Source organism: Myotis myotis, unplaced genomic scaffold, assembly GCF_014108235.1.
Source record: "Myotis myotis isolate mMyoMyo1 unplaced genomic scaffold, mMyoMyo1.p scaffold_m19_p_6, whole genome shotgun sequence".
Taxonomy (NCBI): Eukaryota; Metazoa; Chordata; class Mammalia; order Chiroptera; family Vespertilionidae; genus Myotis; species Myotis myotis.
In genome coordinates, this window is record NW_023416368.1 from 27,562,547 (window position 1) to 27,577,779 (window position 15,233).

A 15,233-nucleotide genomic window follows, 5' to 3' on the forward strand; every position below is an offset into this window, starting at 1 on the left:
ACAAACCCCAGGTACCTGCTTTCAGCCAGCCATGGCCTCAGAGCTAGAGCCAGGCCTCAGAGCTGGAGCTGGCTCTCAGCTCCAGTGACAGCTATAGAAGGTAAATAAATCCCAGAATAAATTTTAAAAAAAGAAAAAAAAAAGAGGCTGGGAGCTTCAGTCATCTGCCAGCCTGAAAACGGCCCTCAGCCCCTCACCCAGACTGGCCAGGCACCCCAGTGGGGACCCTGACCCTGAAGGGGGTGTGACCAGCTGCAAACAGCCATCAGCCCCTCACCCAGGCTGGCCAGGCACCCAAGCAGGACCCCCACCCTGATCCTGGACACCCTTCAGGGCAAACCAGCCAGCCCCCACCCGTGCACCAGGCCTCTATCCTATATAGTAAACGGGTAATATGGAAACTGACCCTAACAGCAGAACGAGTGGGAATGACTGGTCACTATGACACACACTGACCACCAGGGGGTAGACGCTCAATGCAGAAGCTGCCCTCTGGTGGTCAGGGCGCTCTCACATGGGAGGAGCTCTGCTCAGCCACAAGCCAGGCTGATGGCTGCCAGTACAGCGGTGGTGGTGGGAGCCTCTCCTGCCTCCTCAGCAGCACTAAGGATGTCTGACTGCAGCTTAGGTCTGCTCCCCACTGTCAAGTGGACATCCCCCAAGGGCTGCCGGGCTGCCAGAGGGATGTCTGATTGCCATCTTAGGCCCAATCCCCTGGGGAGCAGGCCTAAGTCAGCAAATGGTCGTCCCCCGAGGGGTCCCAGACTGCGAGAGGGCACAGGCCGGGCTGAGGGATTCTCTCCCCCCCCCCCCCCCAGTGCACAAATTTTTGTGCACCGGGCCTCTAGTTTATTATAAAACCACAAACCTTCCCTTAAAAGCTTGAGTTTGCAATAACTTGAACATGACAGAATCAAGAACAGTTGCTCCCAGAGTTTCTAAGGGTCACGTCTGCGAGTCAGGATTCCCGGGACTGGTGGGGGTTGGGTCAGGGAGTGAAGGTGGCACCATGCAAGGCCGGCTGCTGGTGGGAAGAGCTGGCTGTGGGGATTTCTAATGTGCCTCTGCCAGCTTACTCATACTTTAAACCTACAGATCCAGAGACAAAGCCCAGAGGGAATGGAGCCTGAAGGCATCATCGAGAGTGACTAGAATGAGATTGCTGACAGCTTTAATGACAGGGACCTCTCCAAGCTCCTCCCCAGTGGCACCTCCACCTATGATTTTGAAAAACCCTCTGCCATCCAGCAGCAAGCCATTTTTCCTGGTATCAAGGCTACAGAAGGTAGTCACGGCTTTAGGAGATTACATGGGTGCCTGCCATGCCTGCTTTGGGGTACCAACATGCATGCTGAGGTGCAGAAGCTGCAGATGGAAGTTCCCCATATCATCATCGGAACCCCAGGCCGTGTTTGATACGCTTACCCGCTTAACCACAGATACCCGTCTCCCAAATACATCAAGATGTTTGTCCTGGATGAAGCTGATAAAACGTTAAACCGTGGATTCAAGGACCAGATCTATGACACATTCCGAAAGCTCAACAGCAACACCCAGGGGCGATGCTGGCCCAAGACTTCACTGTCTGCCATGCACGGAGATATGGACCAGAGGAACGAGAAGTGATTGTGATAGAGTTCCGCTCCGGCTCTAGCAGAGTATTTATCACCACTGACCTGCTGGCCAAAGGCATTGATGTGCAGCAGGTTTCTTTCGTCATCAACTATGACCTACCCACCAACAGGGAAAACTATGTCCATAGAATCAGTCAGGGGTGGACGTTTTGGCTGTAAGGGTGCGGCTATTAATATGGTGACAGAAGAAGACAAGAGGACTCTTCGAGACATCGAGACCTTCTATTACACCTCCATTGAGGAGATGTCCCTCAGTGTTGCTGACCTCCTCTGAGAGGGGCTGACCTGCCTCCTCACTCCAGCCAGGGTTCAGTCGTTGGGGGACTGAGGAGGAGCAGGAGGGAGTAGGGAAGGGAGCCAAGGGATAGACATCTTGTCGTTTTATTTCTTTTGTCTTTTCCTTTGACTAAATGTCACTTTTTGAGGCAAAGAAGTAACAGTGAACATTTTAGATATTCTTTTCTTTGGGGTAGACTCGGCACCATCTCTTCTCTTAAAAACACTAATCTACTTCCTTGACTTAGTAAACCCCCAAACTCCACAGGCTCTCCCTGCTCCAGCCAACTTCCTCTGAAAATGATCCAAGGGGCCATAATGTCACTCAACCTCATTTACCAGACCAAATCTGGAGGGAGAACCCCTGAGTTAGGTGGCGCAGGGGATTGTACCCAAGTGTGGGGAGGAACAGGGAGAAAAATAGTAGCTATTTTTACATTTTTTTGTATAGTGTTCATTGATTTAGGAAACAAACTCAAAATTCTGAATAAAATTACTTGGAAACTGAAAAAAAAAAAAAAAAAAAGATGAACAGCTGGCCCCATATCTATTCTACTTCAATTTCATCTGAATTTTCTTCTAATACTTTTGTACACTCAAATATTAAACCATATGGAATTTATGTTGGTGTACAATGTGAGGTAGGGATCTAGGTTTCTGTGGTTTTGTTATTTTTTCCAAATGGTTAATCAGTTATCACAACAACTTAATGGCTAATAGTCCTCTTCACTCCCAGTAATATTTTATAGAGGTGCAGACTGGGAAAAAGGAGGCTGGGTTGTTGTTTTAAAATATGTGCATAATCCATGACACTTCCCTTTAAAAGGTGGGATCTAATCCCCTCCCCTTGAGTGTTGACTGGACTTAATAACTTCTAGTGAATACCCAAGAGTAAGGGGATCGATTAAATGATGGCATATCCATAAAATGGAACATTATTTAGCTTTGAAAAAACTATGCTGTAGATGAATACTCACAGATATGAAAAGATGGTGATGGTAAATTACTTAGAAAAAATTTATTGTAGTATGTATAATACCATTCGTATGCACACTGATAAATATATAGATGGATATACATATATATCAAACACTAACAGTAGCTGACTTGAGATTATGGGTATTTTTTTTCTTCATGTTGTCTATATGTATGTTCTACACATCAGCTGGGTGGGTATCTGTTACCTTGTAGAGAAAACAATGGTAAGAATTATTTTCAATTCAAAACGTGATTGCCTCTCTACTAGATGGCTGAAATAAAAAAGACTACGATACGAAGCGCTGGTAAGAATATGGAGCCACTGGGACCTCATCTATGGCAGAAAGGACGTAAATTGTTACAACTGCTTTGGGAAACAGGGTGGGCAGTATTACCAAAGAAAAACATACTCTATCCCATGGCCCAGGGTCATGGCATATACCCAGTTCCTTTCCTGAGTGTATACCAATAGAAATGAGTGTTTATGTACATACACCAAAATACACGTACGAAAGCATTCATTATTGCCTTACTAACAAAAGTCCAACACTGGAAAAACACCAGTGTTCATCAGCAACAGAATGGGGAAAATAAATTGTTACCACAGAATATCACAGAGCAGTGAAAAAGAACAAATGACTACAACATGCTATAATATGGATGAATTTCACAGATTTAACATTGAGCGAAAAAAAGTCTAATACAAAAAAAGCACATACTATATTATTCCATCTACATAAAGGTCAAAAACAGGCCAAGTGAACTGTGGTAGGCAGTTAGACAGATGTGAGCAGAACAAGGACGATGGGCCAGGTACAAAAGGTCACCAGGGCAGAAAGCCGCAGGTGCCTAGCCAGGGACAACTGTAGGGTGGGACCTCACCCCCAGGGTGACCTTTCCTCCCCTAGGATATGAACGGTCATGGGTTTGAAGCCCTGACTTTTCCTCCCTAGAGATAACATCTAGGCCTCAGTTGTATTTCCGCTCCTGGCCCAGAAAAGCAGCAAAACCAGACAAGCAATGCCAAGGCTGACCTCAGGACCAACTGCATTGAATAACGACCCTTGCCCTGGCCCTCTGCCCTGTCACCGACCAATCAATCAGTGGAGATCGGACTCTGAAAGGACACACCCGGAAAGCTGCTGAATAGTCTGTTGAGATCTTCCCCTAGGACCTCCCCTAAAATCTCCACCCTTAAACCCCTTAAGACCCAGCACATGCCAGTGCCTTTCCCTTCCCCGCCTTCTCCACCTGGCACATAACCATTACCTTCCTCACTCCCAAGCTCTACGTGCCCTTCTTTTGCCTCTACAACTTGTTTCCTCAGCCCATTGCTTCTAAAAATTACTCTACCTTTGTGATTTTCCAAATAAATGTTCTCTTATAGTTTGAGTCTTGGCTCTGAATTCTTTCCTACGCAGAACTCAAGTACCAAGGTTGCCGAACCCAGGTCTGAATTGACCCCACCGGTCTAACACCTGGTGCTATTCCCACCGCTCACAACAAGCCTAGGATGACAGAGATCAGAATAGGGTCACCTTTAGGGATGGTACTGATGGGAATGCTCTATACCAGCACTATCCAAAAGAAATACAATGCAAGCTGCACATGTCATTTAAAATTTCCTAGTAGCTATTTAAAAACCTAAAGAGAAACAGGTGAAATGAAGTTTAACGATATGTTTTCATTGAATGCAATAAACCCAAAATATATGTATATTTATTTATTTTTTTAAAATATATTTTTATTGATTTTTTACAGAGAGGAAGGGAGAGGGATAGAGAGTTAGAAACATCGATCAGCTGCCTCCTGCACACCTCCTACTGGAAATGTGCCTGCAACCAAGGTACATGCCCTTGACCGGAATCGAACCTGGGATCTTTCAGTCCGCAGGCCAATGCTCTATCCACTGAGCAAAACCGGTTAGGGCAATATATGTATATTTAACCATTATTTTAAAATTATCAATGAATGATTCCTTTTATTTTTTGTACTAAGTTGTCAGGAGTGTATTTTACACTTACAGCACACCTCAGTTCCAACTAGCCACACTGCAATTGCCTGGTAGCCATACGGTGGCTGGAAGCTACTGTGCTAAGCAGCACAGTATCTTGATCTGAGTGGTGTATACTTACATAACAATTCATCAAGCTGTACATTTAAGATCTAAAAGTTATACATCAATACAAGAAATGTAAAACAAATTTTTAGCCCTGGTGGATGTGGTTCAGTTGGTTGAGCACCTTTCCATGCATCAAAGGTCACCGGCTCAATTCCCTGTCGGAGCACATGCCCATGCCCAGGTTGTGGGCTCGGTCCCCACTACGGGGTGTGCAGGAGTCAGCTGATTGATGCTTCTCGCATCAATGCTTCTCTTTCCCTTCCTTTCTCTCTAAAAATCAATACAAACATATTTTTAAGAAGTGTTTAAATAAACATTTTTATCAAAAGGGCTAGGAGACATATCAAGTAAAGAAAAGCTGCCTGTGGCTCTTCAGCTCAGCTGACAAGCTGCTTGGAGCAGAGGACACTGTTCAGAGTCTCAAGGTCACCTCTCAAGTCAGCTGACTTGCCTGCACTACAGAGTCTTGCCCCGGGGTGTGGCGGAGCAGAGTGCAACCAGCTCCGCTGAAAAGAGGAGAAACAGAAACTTGAGGAGGATATGCAAGTGCTAATAGGAGCGTGGGGTGATTTTAAAAGTTAAAACACAGCGCCTTCTAACTGTGTTTGCCCCACTGAAGAGAACGCTCGGGGACTCATGCAGAAGGCAGGCAGGTGAGATCCCAACTCCCTGCCAAAAAGGTCCTCACGGCCCCAGCTGACCTGTGTTCCACTCAAGCCTGAGAATCCACCTCCGTAAATTTACTCTGAGCACCATAATTTAGGCCTGTGTTCCAAGGTGGGGCACATGTACCTGATGGTTTCAGTATACGCCAGGGTATCGTCCTTGAAAAAATGTGTTTCTAAGTCCGTTGCTAGTGTCTGAGTTTGAATGGGTATCTGTGGCTGAGTTTGTAGCAAAGTGTTTTACACGCATGGATTCCCTTCTTCCCAAATGCCCCGGAGCCTCCTCTTCATCCCCCAGCCAGGCACAGGCTCAGGCCCTGCCTCCTCTGTGGGCAACACCAAGGCAGACCGGGTTGGTAAATGCAACCTGCAATAGTAGTAGAGTCAGAAATAAACAAACGCAGAAAGGAGGGAAGGGAAGGTCAGCCAAGAGGATAAACAAACAGGCTGCACTTCTCTCAATCCAGTCCACACTAAATTAGATACAAAAAAATCAGTGCCTCAAATCCAAATGTGAAGTGATTCATATGAATTTCATCACTGAACTTCACAAGGGGAATGGGTCTTTGTGCGGAGTGACATACAAAGGAGCACCTCTCTGCCTTCCCCACAATGGAACAGCAGCAGCCAAGGCCAGAAGAAATAAGAAGAGTGAGGGGGCTGGAAAGATGGTAGGTCCTGAGGGAGTAGCCTTCTGGGAGCAGGAACGTGTCTGGGGTGGGGAGAAGCAGGAAGAGTGATTCCTCCCCCGTCACGTTCCCCAGAGGTGGAGCCTTAGCACAGTCATGTAATAGTAAGATGGTGTTAATAAGTCAAGTGCATTCAGGATGAAAGTTATGGAGGGAAGACATGCGAGAACAAACTCAGGAACCCCCCTAAAAAGACAGCCATCCATGAGGTACTTTTAAAAAATATATTTTTAAATTTATTTTAGAGAGAAAGGGAGAGGGAGAGAGAGAGAAACATCAATGATGAGAGAGAATCATTGATCAGGTGCCTTTTGCATGCCCCACACTGGGGATCAAGCCTGCAACCCCACATATGCCCTGACTGGGAATCGAACTATGACCTCCTGATTCAAAGGTCGATGCTCAACCACTGAGCAATGCCGGCTGGGCTCAAGAGGCACTTTTTCACCAGACTTTCTTCCTCCCCTGACAGTGACTCCAGCCCTGCCCCTGACTCCTTCCAAACATCTTATATAATAAAAGCCTACTATGTAAATCGACCAAACCACCGAACAACCAGTTGCTATCATGCGCACTGATCACCAGAAGCAGATGCTCAACGCAGGAGCTGCCCCCAGCCCACAGGCCCCACCTGGCGGTGGCGATGGGGGGCAGGGACAGCAAGTAGGTGGTGCTGGGCCAGCCAAGGCAGGTGCCAACAGGGCCCCCCTGATCGCCCTGCCGGTTGCCCTACAGATTGGCCCTGATAGCCGGCCAGGCCTAGGGACCCTACCCATGCATGAATTTCATGCACTGGGCCTCTAGTACTAGAATAAAACTATAGCTCTTCACCAGGAAATGCTAAATGCAGGTTCATGAGCACTATCTCCAGAGATATGGCCTCAGCAGGCCTGGGGTGGGGCCAGGAATCTGCATTTTGACCCAGCTGCCCATGACGGCAGTGATGCAATGGCTGGAGCCCACACTCTGAGCCCTTCTGACTACCCTCAGTGGCAGAGACTCTCTTGGGCTCTCCCCAAATTCCTCTCCAACCTCCTCCCTAAATTCCTGAGATTATGAACAGAAAAGTTGGGGGTGGTGGTGACATTTACCCCATGACAATATGATTCTTCCTTTCCCAAAATAATTTGCTAAGAGATGCTTTTATTTTTTTTTAGGTGCTTGTCTTTATGTGTTTGTTTGCCACACTAAGCATATGGGAGAGGTTTGGCAGATGGCATTCAGGGGAGAGATGGAGAGCCTTTTAAAGCCACTGGCAAACTGAACATCCCTGAGCAATGAAGGTAAAGGAGAATTGGAAGCTAAAGTTACAGAGAGAATAGGAGTTGATTTACATACTTTTCAAGAACACTTCCTTTTATAACTGCAATAATAGTGACTCATGAGACTCATGAACCAGACCCTGTGCCGAGTGCTTTCTTCCTTAATTCATTAAAAATATATTTACACATGAACAAGTACATAAATAAACAAGCACAAAAATATAATCAGAGGCCGCATCTATAGATGGCCGATCAGTCAAGCAGTGTAGCCTTGTGGTTTAGCACAGGAGCTGTAGACAGCCTCACGTTCAAGTCTGGCTCTGTCATTCATCCACTGCGTGACCTTAGCAAGAAACATTCCTGGGCGGGCCTCAGTTTTCTCATTTGTCAAATAAGGGAGCATGTAGCTCATGGAGCTGTTCTGTGGATTGAATGAGATGATACATACAGAGTTCTTAGCACAGTCCTACATATAGTAAAACTGCTAACGAGTGTTTTCAATGGTTGTTATTATTACTGTCAGAGTAGAGTGTGAGTCCTCTGTCCTGAAGTGGGGTGAGTTGATTCTATAGCCACTTCTGACTTCACACGTCCCTACAAAGAGCCAAAGAAATCAGGGGTGGGGTTGGGGGTTGGGGCAGGCAGCTGCCAGGCCAGCATAATCACTGAGGTGTCGTCCAGAGCTGGGAGCAACCTGCCTCCAGCATTCATTATGCTGGCTGACTCTCCAGGACAGAGAGTATGTCCTAGAAACTGCAAAGATTTATAAAATAGGCATGAGGTCGTTTTAAGAATTAAATGAGGTCATAGACAAACAGTACCTGGCTCATGGACAGTATTCAATCATTATTAGTCATCATTATTATCTATAATTTTATAAGACATTTGCTGTAGTGTCTCTAAAAATATGGCCTCATCCTATACAATAAAAGGATAATATGCAAATAGACTGAACGGCAGAACAACTGAACAACCAAAGTGTAATATGCTAATTATATGCTAAGGCTGCTCAACTGCTTGCTATGACATGCACTGACCACCAGGGGGAAGATGCTTTGACTGGTAGGTTAGCTTGCTGATGGAGTCCAGCCAATGGGGACTGAGGGAGATGGGCCGGGCACTCCCTGGAGCCCACCCGTGGTCCTTCCCCAGCCTGATTGTGCACCAGTAGGGTCCCTCAGCCTGGCCTGCACCCTCTCACAATCTGGGATCCCTCGGAGATGTCGAAGAGCCGGTTTCAGTCTGATCCTGCAGGTCAATCCCCTTGGGAAGGTGACAGACACAGGGCTCATAGCTGTGAGTGCTGCTGTGGCAGCCCGAGCCTCTCCCAATCGGGACTGATTGGGCACGAGTCCGCAGCAGGCACAGTGGGGCCGGGATGAGCGGAAGCAGCCGGTAGGAGCTGCAGTCGGCGTTAGACTGCGGGTTTCAGACCGATCCCTGCAGGCCAGCCAGAGGGACCCCACCTGTGCACGAATTAGTGCACCAGGACGCTTGTCTATAATAATAAAAGTGTAATATGTTAATTAGACTGGACAACTGAATGACCTTCCAGACGAAGTGCGGCAGTGGCAGGGGCTGAGGCAGAGGCAGTTAGGGGCGATCAGGCAGGCAGGCGAGTGGTTAGAGGCAATCAGGCAGGCAGGCCAGTGGTTAGGAGGCAGCAGTCCCAGATTGCAAGAGGGATGTCCGACTGCCAGTTTAGGCCCGATCCTATCAGGCCTAAACCAGCAGTTGGACATCCCCTGAGAAGTCCTGATTGTGAGAGGGTGCAGGCCAGGCTAAAGGACCTCCCTCTCCCCGTGCATGAATTTCATGCACCGGGCCTGTAGTTAATAATAATTAGCATTAATTGAGCACCACTCCAAGAGCCATCTCTTGGGTCTGGGTGCCCGATACTTTCACCTTTTCCTGATGGCAGCAGTCTTCTTTCCTTTGGGGAACTTCAGCCCCCCATCCTACGGCCTGGCAGTGCTGCCAATCACAGACTTCTAATCCAGCCCCTGGCAGTCCCGGTAAAGCCTAATTAGCCAGAGGCCACCATGGCCAAGCCTGCAGTCTGGAGTCTGATCTTGACTTGATACAGCGAGGCGGGGCATTCCAGAGGACCCATGGAAGGAGGGCAGCTCTTTTGTAAATGTTGGGTTCCAGCTCAAGAACTGAGTGGGGTCTCAGTGAAGCAGCAATCACTTCTGGTCTGGCTGCTCTTTTAGAGTGGGGATTGAGAAAAACAGAGATTAACTACAGATTGAGTGTTGCCATGAGGTGAGGACAGCTGAGCAGTTGGTTATCCCAGTGATAGATGAGAACAGCAAAGCAGGCCTTTGCTTTTGTCCTAGATCAGAAAGCAGTAGTCACCCAACCGGGGGTCCTCGTGACACTTCACAGCTGCTGCATGGCTTCGGGAGAACGTCAGTTATGTACGTGTTCATATGTCTCCTGTGGCTTTGCAGCTGGCCTTAACTTCCCTCTCCTCCAAGCTGGCTTTTTTCTTTTGCAGTCCAAGCTAACTTCCACTTCTGGTCCCAGACTGGGTTGGGCTCTTTCAGCCCCAATTGTGACTTTGTACAAAGATACCCTTCTTCAAGACACTTGACTATGATTTGCTAAAAAACTGTTATAATGAAATTTCCAACCTCTGATGACCTCGACATAAAGGTACCACTCCCACCACCCCACCCTAGAGTTGTGCAAAGCCCAGCCTGTAATTATAGGCAGCACCCTACCACACATGCCCTGAGCTGGGGCAATTAGGTGGGAGACAAAGGTCAGAGCAGAGACATCTAAGGCACAATGCCAGGGGAGCCAGAGCGAAAGGCCAAAGGCATGGTGCTGAGATGCCTCCTGGCCTCTTCACCGCGCCTCCCGGAGGACCCATTGATGAGCTGTTCTTTCAATTCTGAGAGCTACCCCAATGTTTTTCCAGTACACGAAGCCACTCAATTTCTGCTGCTTGTTACCCCAGAACTCTAAGTGCCATATCTCTTTCTGCAGGCCTTGTATTGGTGACTGGGGAGGAGAGGAATATGATGCAGGCCCGCCTGACTGTACTCACTAACTACTTGTGATTAAAGGGAGTGATTAGTCTCATGACAAAAAAGATTCTTCCCTTTGCAGAATAATTTACTCCTTGGTCCTCATTTCCTTTCCCAGCCCCTCATTCTGTAAACTCCATGATAGCTCACCCTACCCCAGCGCCTGGTCCACAATAAGCCCTCAACACTCACAGAATGAATGAATGAATGAATGAATGAATGAATGGTATGATCATCTCCATTTCTCCAGATAAGAAAACTGAGCCTCAAGAGGCTTATCCTGTAGCTAGCCTCACACATGCAATCAACAGAGATTCAAAACCAGGTCAGCCTGTATGTTCTCTCTACTACACCACACCATGTTTCTTTTATGTGCCTTAGAAAGGAGCACTCCTTTTCTTAGATAGGAGAAAGCCAAGGTGCCAAAGAAAGATTCCAATATCAAAATACCACATTCCAATTTGGTGGGCCCTCAAAAGATAAACACAGAATTACCATATGACCCAGCAATTCCACTCCTGGGTATATACCTCAATGACGTGGAAACAGATACTCAAGCAAGTACATGCACATGCATATTCACAGCAGCATTTTGGCAAAAGCCAAAAGGTGGAAACAGCCCAAAATGTCCACCATTGCATGAATGATAAACACACTGTGGTATATGCATGCAATGGAATGTTATTCAGCCATAAAAAGCAAAATAGTACTGATATACGTTACAATGTGAATAAACCTCAAAAACACTATACTAAGTGCAAGAAGCCAGACACAAAGGAATCATATTGTATGGTTCCGTTTATATGAAATATTCAGAATAGGTAAGTCCAGAAGCAGAACACAGATTTGGTTACCAGGGGTTGGAGGGAAGAGGAAGTGGAGAAACTGCTTCCTGGGTAGGGAGTCTCCTTATGGAGCGATGAAAGCTTTGAATTAAATAGAGGTGGCGTCACATAGCATCGTGAGTGTACTAAATGCCCCTCATTTTTTCAGTTTGAGATGGTTATTTTTGTCATATGAATTTCATCTCCATTTTAAATAACACATTCCAGGAGCTCTGTGGGCACTCGGAAACACCAAATGTCCTTGACACCTCTCCCAGCCCCAGGCACACAGTAGGTATGCAGTGAATGCTTGATGCTTTCCATTGGTTTTGAGGCTGTGCTAGAGAAGCTCTCTTTTGGAGAGAATACGATCAAATGCCTAGAAGTACAGACAGCTCGGGTTCAAACCCCAGATCAGCCACTGCCATGATCTTGGGTGAATTCTGCTAGTTTTCTCATCAGTAAAACTGGAATAACTGTGCCTATCTCAGAGCCTTGTTCTAAGCACGGAGATTGTTATGCATGCAAAGCACTTGAACAGCCCCTAGGACACAATACATAGTCAGTATTTGCTGCTATAACAATGGTGATTATCTGCTACAGTGGGTTCCAACGCTCTCAGCGCCTCTATTTTCAAAAGTTTTTGTCATACTGTCTCCCTGTAGTACATTTTGTGCTGCAGAGATCTGTTTTGCTGGGAAAGAAGCTATTATATTCAAAGTGGACTGACTTGCAAATGAGGAGACCTCCAGCGATGAAAGTTCAAGGACACTCTGGAGGACCCTTCTTGGTTTTTATTTCTCTTAGCAGCAGAGAGCTCCCGGGAACTGAACTCAATGCAGAGTAGCTCAGAGTGGTTCCTGTTCCCTTCGGCTGCTTGTGCAATTTAGTGCATTTCTTGTGAGGTCTTTTCTCCGTTATTTGCTATGTGGGGCGGCACTGCTCCCCTCACAGCCCCAGGCTATTTCCTGTGCCCTGTGATGTGGAGGAGACTTGCGATGTGGGAAACATTCCGCACAGCTGGCCGGCCAGCTCAGAGGCCCACCCTGGTGCAGAAGGGTCACCGGCTCAGAAATCATCCTGCCCCTCCCCCACCACACACACACATATCAAGCTTGTACCCCTTGTCACTGCCCAGTTCACACATTGGATTTTTAGTATTTATTTATTTATTATTATTTTGGGGGTTAATCCTCACCCAAGGATATTTTTCCATTGATCTTTCCAGAGAGAGTGGAAGAGGGAAAGACAGAGAGAAACATTGATGATGTGAGAGATTGGTTGCCTCATGCACAAGCCCTGACCAGAGCCCAGGCCAGGGAGGAGCCTGCAACCGAGGTACATGCCCTTGACCAGAATCAAACCTGGTCCGCAGGCCAATGCTCTATCCCCTGAGCCAAACCAGCTAGGGGCACACATTGGATTTTTAAAAATCATGTTTTAAAATAATTAAACTTGTTTATATAGGTAATGCATTCACAAAGGATGTAGTGGAGAGAAGCCACAGGCTGACCGGGTTTGAAGCCCTGTTGATAAAGTGTGCATAGGCTGGTTGCAAGCCTCTTTTAGGCTGTTTCCTTATCCATGCCGTGTAAGGGAAGATGCTCTCTGCTCCCCGTCCCCAAAGAGATCATCGCAACTGCTTCTTGAATGTCCTTCCAGAGATGGTTTATGCATATGGGAACAAATACTTGTTCCTACTGCCATGACCCCATGCAAACTTTAGAATAAATGATACTATACATGGCGTTCTGCATCTCGCTTTTTTAAAACCTATCTATTAGTTCACAGAGCTCCAACTCCTTTTCAATGGCTATGTTTTACTCCATTTCATAGGCACAAAACTACATCAAACCAGCTCATGACTGACGGATACTTAGGCTGTTGCCAATGTTTGTATTTAACAAGCAGGGCTGCAGTGACTGCACTTCCTTCTGCTACGGGTGGGGCTTCCTCCCTTTCCCCTTGCACTTTCCCACAGGGGCGCCTATGTATACAGGACGTGTCCTGTATTTTGTCCTGCATTCTGTACTGACTAATAGTTCGTATTCAGCTGCCCACCCCCCAAAAAATTACAAAATGCATATGAGCAATTTCCTCCACAGTAATTGGTACTTAGTCACTTACCTAGCAACACTAGCTGAAAAGCATTTCTGCACAAATAAAGACCTAGGCCACTTCTTCTCAACCTTCCTAATGCCGCGACCCTTTAATACAGTTCCTCATGTTGTGGTGACCCCTAATTTCATTGTTACAAATTGAACATCATTAAAGCATAGTGATTAATCACAAAAACAATATGTAATTATATATGTGTTTTCTGATGGTCTTAGGCGACCCCTGTGAAAGGGTCGTTCGACCCCCAAAGGGGTCGCGACCCACAGGTTGAGAACTGCTGACCTAGAGGATTCCTTACAGTTTCCTTCTGGTTTGGCGAAGGGAAGTACAAAAGGGCAGACTGGGAATTAAAGGGACTTATTTTCATATTCAAGAAAGGAAAACACTGTTCTTTGAAAAACCAAGTTCTGAACAGCAACCACCCTTAGTTAATAAGAAATAACTTACGATTTTTGTTCTGAAAATCAGCCAATCAGCAATACTCTCACCCTAGTTAATGCTTCTGAAAGTGAGCAAATCCATGGCAGAACCTAGTTTCTGACAGTCAGCCAATCAGTGACAGCCCCCACATCTAGACACAGCCAATCAGCAAGCGCCTCACTCCAGGACTGTGCTTGAAGTCAGCCAGTTAAAGGCAGCCTTGCCCCAGAGATGCACTGACACAGCTGAAAGGCCTTACATCCCTTCTGAAAGTCCACCAGCCCCTGCGCCAGGCCCAGGTTTCCCCAAACCTTGCCTTAAACCAGTTCTGGCTTTGTGGGAGAGACTTTGCCTTAAAAGTACAGTTCTCACTTTCAGACAAACAGGAAGTTCACCTTCTTTGCATCAGATGTCAAGTTCAATTTAATGAATTTGGAGCCCTTTCAACAATTATGAGTTCAGACTTGTGATAGATGCACTGTTGCCATTGTGAGATTATCAAATTCAATCTCTTTGATCCTTACAATGGTTTCTATTATATATTTACTGTATATTTGAACCCCAAATACTAAAAAGCAAGCAAAAATTTCATGCTGAATTTTCTGAGCAGCGAACATTAAATGAGGAAAAATTCCATTTGAAGCTTTCTATAGTATGCAAGTGTTCATTTAACGTAAAAGATGGAAAATCAGATATAAACCAGCATACGATGCATGAGCTAAGCATAAAAGATGCATGAGTTCCTCAAGTAGTCCTAAGAAAAGTGATAACCTAACACTTTTTTTGATGAAGAGAAATTCAGATTAAGAAGATAAAATAATTGTAGCAGAAATGTAATGGACTTCCCCACTCTATATCATCCTCAGTCTTTCAGCTCAAATAACTGTTTGGCTCAGCTGGTGTGTCTCAGTGGTTGAGCGTCGACTTATGAACCAGGAGGTCACAGTTTGGTTCCCAGTCAGGGCACATGTCCAGGATGCAGGCTCAATCCCCAGTGGGGGGCGCACAGGAGGCAGCCAACCAACGATTCTCTCTCATCACTGATGTTTCTATCTCTCTATTCCTCTCCTTTCCTCTCTGAAATCAGTAACAATATATTAAAATAAAATAACTATTTGAATGTCTACTACCAGAAGTGTTTTCTGGCTCCAAAATTGCAAGCACATTTTCAAAAACGTAATAGCTCCATTTATTATTACAAAGATTATCA

At 46.2% G+C, this 15,233-nt stretch overlaps 1 pseudogene; it reads left to right on the forward strand.

Moving 5' to 3' along the window:
* The first annotated feature begins 1,056 nt into the window (after positions 1 to 1,056).
* On the forward strand, positions 1,057 to 1,626 carry LOC118657887 (annotated as a pseudogene).
* The last annotated feature ends 13,607 nt before the right edge of the window (positions 1,627 to 15,233 follow it).